Consider the following 10,269-nt stretch of genomic DNA (forward strand, 5'->3'; position numbering starts at 1 on the left):
ACCAAGGGGGATGGAGCTAGGCTTTGAATAGGCCCTTGGAGTCAGAAAGACCTGGTTCCAGTGAAAGCCATCCCCCCCGCCCCAGCCAATCCTCATTTTTCCTCATCTCTGAAATGGGAAGATAGTATATAACTTCCTTATGGTTGAGAGATTGACATGAGACAATATATGTAATGCTGGAGCATAGCACCATTATGTGGTAAGCATCATGTTAAAAGTGTGTAGGGTGCTCACTTCAGCAGCACATATACTAAAATTGGAATGATACAAGGATTAGCATAGCCTCTGTGCAAGCAAGACATGCAAATTTGTAAAGTGTTCCACATTTTGGAAAGAAAAAAGTTTCTAGGGCTTTCCTGGTGGTACAGTGATTAAGAATATTCCTGCCTGAGGAGGGGGGAGGAGAGGGTGAGATGTATGGAAAGAATAACATGGAAACGTACATAACCATATGTAAAATAATTTGCTGTATGGCTCAGGAAACCTAAACAGTGGCTCTGTGTCAACCTGGAGGAGTGGGATGGGGAGGGAGATGGGAGGGAAGTTCAAAAGGGAGGTGATATATGTATACCTATGGCTTATTCATGTTGTGGCTTGACAAAAAATAATAAAATTCTGTAAAGCAATTATCCTTCGATTAAAAAATGAATTAATTTTAAAAAAAAGAAAAGACTATTCCTGCCAATGCAAGGGACACAGGTTTAATCCCTGGTCCAGGAAGAACCCAGGTGCCTGGGAGTAACCATGCCCATGCACCACAACTACTGAAGCCACATGCCCGTTTCTTGCTCCACAAGAAAAGCCACCGCAATGAGAAGCCGCAAGGAAGAGAAGCCCCCACTTGCCACAGCTAGAGAAAGACCATGCCTAGCAACAAAGACCTAGTGCAGCCAAATTAAAAAAGATTTGTGCTGTTGAAGTAAGCTCAGTCCCCCAAACCAGGGATTGAAACCACGGCCCTTGCGTTGCACTGGACCACCAGGGAAGTCTTCCAAGTTTTATTTTCAGATGAAGTTACCAGTCATATTGGGTCATTTAAAGGATCATTCTTAAATGATTAAATTGGATCATTTAAATGATCATCAAAAATGATCGAATAAAGTTCATTTTAACTTAATTACCTCTGTTATCTCTTTTTCGGAGAAGGCAATGGCAACCCACTCCAGTACTCTTGCCTGGAAAATCCCATGGATGGAGGAGCCTGATGGGCTGCAGTCCATGGGGTCTCAAAGAGTCAGACATGATTGAGTTCACTTTCACACACTGGAGAAGGAAATGGCAACCCACTCCAGTGTTATTGTCTGGAGAATTCCAGGGATGGCGGAGCCTGGTGGGCTGCCGTCTATGGGGTCGCAGAGTTGGACACGGCTGAAGCGACTCAGCAGCAGCAGCAGCATCTCTTTTTGCCTTTAAAGACCCTGATGCTAGGAAAGATTGAGGGCAGGTGGAGAAGGGGACGACACAGAATGAGATGGTTGTGTTGGGTAGGTAGAGTAGGAAACAGGAGTCCAGAATGATAGTGGCTAAAAGATAAGGAAGGGAAAAGCCACTGAAAATAGAACAAAGAAAGGTCCAAGGACCGGAGTGAGGACCTCAGGTAGAACAAACAATACTCCAGGCTAGCCCAATTTACATAGGGCAGGCCTGGGAGGAGGAAAATGCATATAAAAAGAGGAGCCACAGGGCGGGGGTCTCTCCACCCCGTCCCCAGCACCACCATCACCCCCCCACCCCCCCACCCCGCCTTCTCCCACCCTACACATGAGCTCTCTCTCTCTCTCACCACTCCCTGCACGAGCTCTCTCTCTCCCTCCCTGCCCCCAACCCCGCGCGCTGGGGCGCTTCCCCACTCTCTTCTCGCCTTGAGGATGGATTTTCCTGCTATTTTCTAAATAAAATAAAGCTGTAACACGGAGCTGTAACACTGATTTGTCTAAGAGCTATAACACGGTCTGTCCAAGACCCAAGAGCTGTGCCGCGCCGAGGGCTTTAATGTCCGTCACTCCAAATCTTTGTTGTGATGAGACAGAACCGAGGAGCATACACTCGCCTGACAGCTGGATGGCATCACTGACTCGATGGACAAGCTCCGGGAGTTGGTGATGGACAGGGAAGCCTGGCGTGCTGCAGACCATGGGGTCACAAAGAATTAAAAGCAACTGAGCGAATGAACAACAACCTCTGTAAAGGCCACATCTCCAAATACAGTGACATTCTTTTTTTTTTTTTTTTCCTATGCTACATTTTTTACCAAATTCTGGGGTTCTGGGGGATTAGGGCTTCAACAGATGAATTTGAGGAGACACAGATTAGGCCATAACAGCCTGTTCCGGAGTGTAACAATAGTGGCTAACACAGGGGTTCCAGGCATTGCTTGTTTAGATACTCTGTGTATTAACTCCTTCAATACACACATAACCCTAGCAGGTAGGTCCTATTGTGATGTCTAGTTTATGGATGAGAAAACCGAAGCTCAGAGAAGTTTAGTGACAGCCTCAGGTCACACAGCTGGGAAGAGGCAGAGACAGGATATGGACCAGACAGTCTGATCCCCCAGGGTCCCGCTCTCCCCTCTTCTAGCCTTCCCACCATCCCACAGCAGTGGCTCTCTGCATCCCCACGACCACCCTTCAGGATGTCCTGGACTGGGGGTCGGCTCAGCTAGGATCATACCCTTAACTTTTCCCTCACTGTCCAACATTTAGGTACTTGTTACTTAACTTTTTTAATCCATTATTACAAGGCCGGAATGAACAAGTTCAGACACAGAGCTTATTTCTTCTTTAGGATTTTATAGATGTGTGACTCCCAGGTCAAAGGGAGTATTTTATGATGATTGAGAGCCTCAGAGAAGTGTTCCTGGGCCTGAAACCTGAGCTGGAGCCGAGCACCTGCACCACCCACCTACTTGGCAGTAGGGGAGACTGAGATGCAGGAATGCCATCAGACCTGCCCCACTTCAGCCACCATTTAGTCCCTGCCACTTTTGCCTTAGAAAGTTCCAGACCCCCCAAATTCTGGCATTTCTGACACTTTCCAAGTCCAAAGTAACAAAGTTGTTTGTTCTTTTTTTTTTTTTTGGCTGAGCTGTGCTGCATATGAGATCTTAGGGATCAAACGCTTAGCCCGTGCTTTGGGATTGCAGAGTTTTAACCATTTTTATAAAGATCTGCTGATGGTCATGGGTCTGGGATGGGACCTGGGATGTGCATTTTTAAAGCTCTTTTAATTCAGATGCAGAGGACCTGGTCTAGGCTTTGAAAAAACACGGTTCTGAGGATCAAAGCCCTCTTTAAGCCACTCCTAGCTCCTAGCTAGTCTCCTAGCTGCTCCTAGCTAGGCTCCTAGCTGCTGCTAGCTCAGCTCTTCCTTGAACTGACTTCCATGGGGCCAAGAACAGACGAGGACTCTGCCAAGATGACTGAGCGAAGGAATGACTGGAGCATGTAACCTACCAGGGGGTTGTTCCACGCCTCACCTCATGCCTGGTCTTGTCCTCATCCTTATCCCAGCTCCCAGACCTCATTACACCTTATGGCTCAGCTGGTAAAGAATCTGCCTGTAATGAGGGAGACCTGGGTTAGATCCCTGGATTGGGAAGATCGCCTGGAGAAGGGAAAGGCAACCCATTCCAGTATTCTGGCCTGGAGAATTCCATGGACTGTATAGACCATTGGGTCGCAAAGAGTCAGACATGACTGAGCAACTTTCACTTTCAGGGCTAAAAAACCCACCTGCCAATGCAAGATACGTGAGATATGCCGGTTCGATCCCTGGGTCAGGAAAATCTCCTGGAGAAGGGCATGGCAATCCATTCCAGTATTCTTGCTTGGAGAATTCCATGGACAGAAGAGCCTGGTGGGCTATAGTCCATAGAGTTGCATGAGTCAGACATGACTGAAGTGACTTAGCATGCATGCATGCTCTCTCCTCACATAGAGGGCTTGGCTGAACCCCAACACCTTTGCCACTTCCCCTATGACTTTGGGCACCTCTCTGTGTCCCTGGGCGACCAAGTACTTCCCCTTTTGAGATGGATGTATTAGGTACTCTCATATTATTTCCTGCATTAATCATTTCCATCTCACAGGGAACCTAAAACCTATTGGTGTCATTTCGGGGGTAGGGGGACAAAGAGCTCCTTTATGTCAGCATGGAGGAGAACTCAGTGAGAACAAAGTGGTAGAAAAGCATGCTAAGTCACTTCAGTTGTGTCCGACTCAGCATCCCTGTGGACTGTAGCCCGCCAGGCTTCTCTGTCCATGGACTTCTGTAGGCAAGAATACTGGAGTAGGTTGCCATTTCCTCCTCCAGGGAATCTTCTCTACTCAGGGATCAAACCCACGTCTCTTAAGTCTCCCACATTGGCAGGCAGGTTCTTTAAAAGTGGTAAATAAGAAGTGATTTTATTAGAATAGGATGCTTGTGAGATTTACAAGTGGGCAGGTGAGAAATGCCACACCCAGAGAACTTAGTGGGCTACAGTTATATAATCAAAGAAAAAGTGGGGAGGAGGAGAAAATCTTCTTTGTCTTTTCTGAGTAGACATCATATTTCCATCATCAGTTCCTCCTCCAGATTGAGCAGGGGAGTTTTTGGTCCCTGCATGATCAAGCTAGGTCCATAAACTATTGTTTTTTATGCATGTAGAGAGAGCGTCCTAGGAATCATTAACTCACTGAGCTCACTGGGCAGGGTGTGGGTCTCCTGCCACCATTGTTTTATTGTTCTGGGGCACATCCCGTGCTTCTGTTGCATGCTTTTGTTGTTAAGCAAGCCTGCTTGATTTTGTGGTTAAGCAAACCTGCTTTCTTGAGTAATCATTAACTTACAGGGGTCTGTCATATTTTTCTATTTACAATTCCCTAGTGGGATTAACTATTTAATCACCCCCTTTGTTCTTTCATTTTGTCCCTATCAAACCTGTGATGCTGAAATAAAGGGAGGAAGCTACCAAAGCTGGGCCAGGAGAGGGAGACGGAAACCAGAGAGGGTGTGGGCCTTGCCTGGGGTGAACCAGCAAGAGAAGAGAGTCCTGAGCTGGCTCTGGGTTCTCACTGCTGGTTATTTTTTAAAAGTTTTATTTATTTATCTGACTACGCTGGGTTCTTAGTTGCAGCATGTGGGATCTTAGTTCTCTGAGCAGGAATTCAACCCAAGCCCCTGCATTGAAAGCACAGAGTCTTAACCACTGGGCCACCAGGGAAATCCCCCGACCAACCCACACTACCTGTTTTGAGGCTGCCCTTGACTGAGGTTGATAGGGAGATTGATGGGGAGAGAGTATTTCTATAAGAGGGGAGGGAAGAAGGAACTAGTGCCCCTGGGGGTGCCTTCTCCATGTCCAGTCTCCCCCTGCAAAAGGCCTTGCCTCCCATGCCCACATTTGCTTGAACTGCTGAGCACTACATGGCTGAGGGAAGGAGGGGGGCTTCACGGTAGCTGCAAGTGAGGGACTGGCTGCCTAGCGGGCCTGGTTGGTGTTCGTTCAGGCCTTAGCTCTGATCACCCAGCCACAGCCAGGCCAACGTCAGGGCTGCAGCTCTCAGGCCCACAAGAGTGGGTGTCTCCTCAGCAAGGGGGAGGCACACAGGCTGTGTGGGGCCAGCCCAGGCCCTCCCTGTCCTGGCGCTGGCCCCAGGGCCTCTGGGGAACCAGCAGAGAATAGCTCCCCAGGACAGTGGCCCCAGAGGATGAGGCCAGCAGGGCTGGGGCAGCCTGGGAAGATGAGTCTGTCTGCACATGAAGCCAGGGCCATGCCCTCACTGTGTTCGGGAGGGCTTGGCCTCTGATGCCTCTTCTCTAGAGGCTGCAGTTCCCAGAACCTCACTGGCCTTGAGTCATTGACCTTGGGGCAGGAAGGCCCTCAGAGAGACCAGCTCTCACTCCCTGGTTAGTGGAGGGGGAGGGGGAGGGGAGGAAGACGGGGTGGGAGCCAAAGGGCAGCTGGGGAGGTGGCTCTTCAGAGGCCCTTTTCCAGCTGGCCAGCCACCAGACCAATGCCACATGTCCATGCTCCATCTCCCCCAGCAGCCTGAGAGCACAGAGGGTGGGGCTGGCCGACTTGTCTGGTCCCCAGAGTGGCCATGAGTCTGTCAAAGGTGAAGGCGTGCATGAGTCTGTACATGCCCCAGCATTATGCTCTGAGTCTGATTTTGGGGTAAGAAAGAGTAAGAGGCCTACCCAGGTGGCTCAGTGGTAAAGACACCACCTGCCAACGCAGGAGACACAGGTTCGATCCCTGATCCGGGTGGATCCCACATGCCACAGAGCAACTAAGCCCATGCGCCACAACAATCGAGACTGCGCTTTAGAGCCTGGGAGTGGCCACTGCTGAAGCCTGTGGTCCCTAGAGTCCATGCTCCACAACGAGAAAAACCACCGTGATGAGAAGCCCACACTGCAGCTAGAGAGCAGCCCCCTCTCAAAACTGGAGGAAAGCCCACGCATGAATGAAGACCCAGCACAGCCAGAAATAAATAAAATTATTTAAAAGAAAGGAAGAGTAAGAGGGAGAATGAAGGGCTTCCCTGGTGGCTCAGAGGTTAAAGCGTCTGCCTGGAATACAGGAGACCCGGGTTTGATCCCTGGGTCGGGAAGATCCCTCTGGAGAAGGAAATGGCAACCCACTCCAGTACTCTTGCCTGGAGAATCCCATGGAGGGAGGAGCCTAGTAGGCTACAGTCCATGGGGTTGCAAAGAGTCGGACACGACTGAGCGACTTCACTTTCACTTTCAGACCCTCTGGACAGGAGGGCACTGTCTTCTCTTCAGGAAACTCACTAAAAAACTTGGGGACAATGACATGGTCCCAGGGGAGGGCAGTGGTGGGGGTCCTCAGCGACTAGGGTTTGGAACTTGATGTGGGGTGACCAACCATTCTAGTTTGCCTGAGACTTAAGGGAGTCCCTGGGACATAGGATTTTGAGTGCTAAAAGGGGATAAGTCTTAACTCTGCCACTCACTGTGTCATTTCACTTCTGCATGCCTCAGAGGTTCACCTGGACCATGGGATCAATAGCTCTCCTGGGGTGCCCTGAATCTTAGGGTAAGGGTTGTGGAGGGAAAGTTAGAAGATAATATCTCCTAGCAACTACATGCATGCAAAGTCACTTCAGATGTGTCCGACTCTTTGCAACCCTGTGGCCTGTCAGGTTCCTCTGTCCATGGGATTCTCCAGGCAAGAATACTGGAGTGTGTTGCATGCCCTCCTCCAGGGGATCTTCCTGACCCAGGGATTGAACCTGCATCTCTTATGTCTCCTGCATTGCAGGCTTTACCACTAGCACCACCTGGGAAGCCCTCTCCCAGTATAAGGGAAGTCTACTTTCTCATTGTGAGAGGTGGCCATTCTGGTGAGGGACCACCTCCTCCCCTCCCTCCACTACCTGAAATTCACTCACTCACCACCAAGTACAGAAAATCAGCAGCTACTCTGTGCCAGGCACAGGGTACCCATGGGGAGAGAAGGAAAAGCCCAGCCCTCAGGGAACTCAGAGTGCGTGTACGGATATTTAGAACAGTCAGGTGAATCTGGTTCCTCACACTGGTCTTGATCATGGTACGGACATTATCTCACACATGATAACATAGTGAGGTGGGCGTTATTTTTTCTGCATTTTGCAGATGAAGAAATTGCAGCTCAGAAAGATTAAGTAATCAGCAGAGAAGTCACAGGAAGGACACTAAGAGGTAACTTTTTTCAGGATGAGCATATGTCTGAATGTGTGCGAGGGAAGGCTTTCTAGGAAGAAAGCATGGGACACCGTTGATGCTTCTAGAGAAAAGCCCTGTGTGCTAATCTTGAGAGGGTTGACACTGTAGGGATGAAATATTTTTCATTTCTTTCTTCTTAGTTTGTTTGGCTAGTATATTGACAAAAGATAGCTTAACAGGAGAAAAACAAACAAAAGTTTAATAATATATGTACCTTCTGTTGTATATGGGAGATTCCCACGAAACTGAGTAACTCTCAGAAATAGCCAAAAGCATCAGCTTAAATATCATCTTCAGCTCAGGCAAAAGAAGATATTGCGGGGCTGGCCGGACAGACTGACATTTGTCTGCAATGCCAGAGGCGCAGGCCTGGAAGCAAATGTCCTGGTTCTACTACCAGTAGCTGCTGGTCACGGCTCTCTACATGCTGGAGCCCTGGGAGCGGACTGTGTTCAATTCCATGCTGGTGCTCATTGTGGGGATGGCACTGCACACAGGATATGTGGTCATGCCTCAGCAAATCATGGCGATGCTGGACTGCTTAAAAACTGTTCAGTGACCAGGATGTAACTGAAATCAAGAGGTTCCTTAGGGAAGAGTCACCATCTGAAGTTGGAATGGGACTTCATCAGATGTCATAAGAAACTCTACTAGACATCAACATAACTAATCCTATGAATATAAAGACCAAAATTCATGAGTAGAACAAGAAAACAATTCTTACTCATGTGTTATGTCTTTTATTTTTAAAGCAAGCTCTTGTAGCTTTTGTATATTTTAATATTGTAGTCATTTGTATTTTGATATCAGTATTTTCTTAACCTTTGTGACTGTTTCAGTATTACTCAGTGAAAGCTTTTCTTAATGTAACTTTGAGTACATTTTAAGTGCCTTCTATTTCTAATACCGAAGTCATTAGTTGGGCTTCATCATTCTTGCTATGATGTGGCATATACATCTGCCTGGAGATATTTCTACTCTTGACCAAATTTTTGTAAGAAAAAATTCAAGATTTTGGGTAGGGGGCTGAGGAGGGAGAATATTTAATTGAGAACGATTTACAAAACATTTTTCTGTAAGTTTGAACTCAGGAGTACAGTTTTAGCTAAGGCAATGGCACCCCACTCCAGTACTCTTGCCTGGAAAATCCCATGGATGGAGGAGCTTGGAAGGCTGCAGTCTACGGGGTCGCTGAAGTTCGGACATGACTGAGTGACTTCATTCACTTTTCACTTTCATGCATTGGAGAAGGAAATGGCAACCCACTCCAGTGTTCTTGCCTGGAGAATCCCAGGGACTGGGGAGCCTGGTGGGCTGCTGTCTATGGGGTTGCACAGAGTCGGACACGACTGAAGTGACTTAGCAGCAGCAGCACTGTACTTGTATCACCATTTGCTTTAAAACTATTAAAGTGCTTCTTAACAATGAAAAAAGAAAGATCTTGCTAAAGTTAAAATAAGGAACACTTCACCTTTTAAATATTTAATTCTTTGTGGACTCACTTCCAAAAAACTTTGGTGATGATTCTTACAACAAATGGTGGTTAAGAAGCATTATTAGAAAGTGCTTATATACTGTAGTCTTTAATAGAAGGTAAATCAGTTTCATCTCAGGGCCATTAGTAACAATGTACTTCCTTAAATTTAATTTCATGATCGTAATGGGTGCTACAAATGACCTGGTCTTAATGACACAGATCATCACAATGGCGTGATCATTCACCTAGAGCCAGACATTCTGGAACGTGAAGTCAAGTGGGCCGTAGGAAGCATTACTATGAACAAAACTGGTGGAGGTGATGGAATTCCAGATGAGCTATTTCAAATCCTAAAACATGATGCTGTGAAAGTGCTGCACTCAATATGTCAGCAAATTGGAAAACTCAGCAGTGACCACAGGCCTGGAAAGGGTCTGTTTTCCTTCCAATCCCAAAGAAAGGCAATGCCAAAGAATGTTCAAACTACCATACAATTGTGTTCATTTCACATGCTAGCAAAGTTATGCTCAAAATTCTTCAAGTTAGGCTTCAGGAGTATGTGAACCGAGAACTTCCAGATGTACAAGCTGGATTTAGAAAAGGCAGAGGAACCAGAGATCAAATTGCCCACATTCTTTGGATCATAGCAAAAGCAAGGAAATTCCAGAAAAAAAAAATTACTCTTGTTTCATTGACCATGCTAAAGCCTTTGACTGTGTGGATCACAATAAACTGTGGAAAATTCTTAAAGAAATGGAAATACCAAACCACCTTATCTTTCTCCTGAGAAGCATGTATGCGGTCAAGAAGCAACAGTTAGGGTTGGACATGGAACAATGGACTAGTTCAAAATTGGGAAAAGATTACCTCAAGGCTGTATATTGTCACCCTGCTTATTTAACTTTTATGTAGAGTACATCATGAGAAATGCCAGGCTAGATAAATCACAAGCTAGAATCAAGATTGCCAGGAGAAATATGAACAACCTCAGATATGTAGATGATATCATTCTAATGGCAGAAAGTGAAGAGGAACTAAAAGCTTCTTGATGAGGATGAAAGAGGAGAGTTAAAAAG

At 47.0% G+C, this 10,269-nt stretch overlaps 1 non-coding gene across 1 annotated transcript; it reads left to right on the top strand.

Moving 5' to 3' along the window:
* The first annotated feature begins 226 nt into the window (after positions 1-226).
* On the top strand, positions 227-330 carry LOC120861208. The gene has a single exon (XR_005720507.1). It is a non-coding gene; the product is annotated as a U6 spliceosomal RNA (small nuclear RNA).
* Positions 331-10,269: the final 9,939 nt, after the last annotated feature.

This window comes from Oryx dammah, unplaced genomic scaffold (genome assembly GCF_014754425.2).
Source record: "Oryx dammah isolate SB20612 unplaced genomic scaffold, SCBI_Odam_1.1 HiC_scaffold_11229, whole genome shotgun sequence".
Taxonomy (NCBI): domain Eukaryota; kingdom Metazoa; phylum Chordata; class Mammalia; order Artiodactyla; family Bovidae; genus Oryx; species Oryx dammah.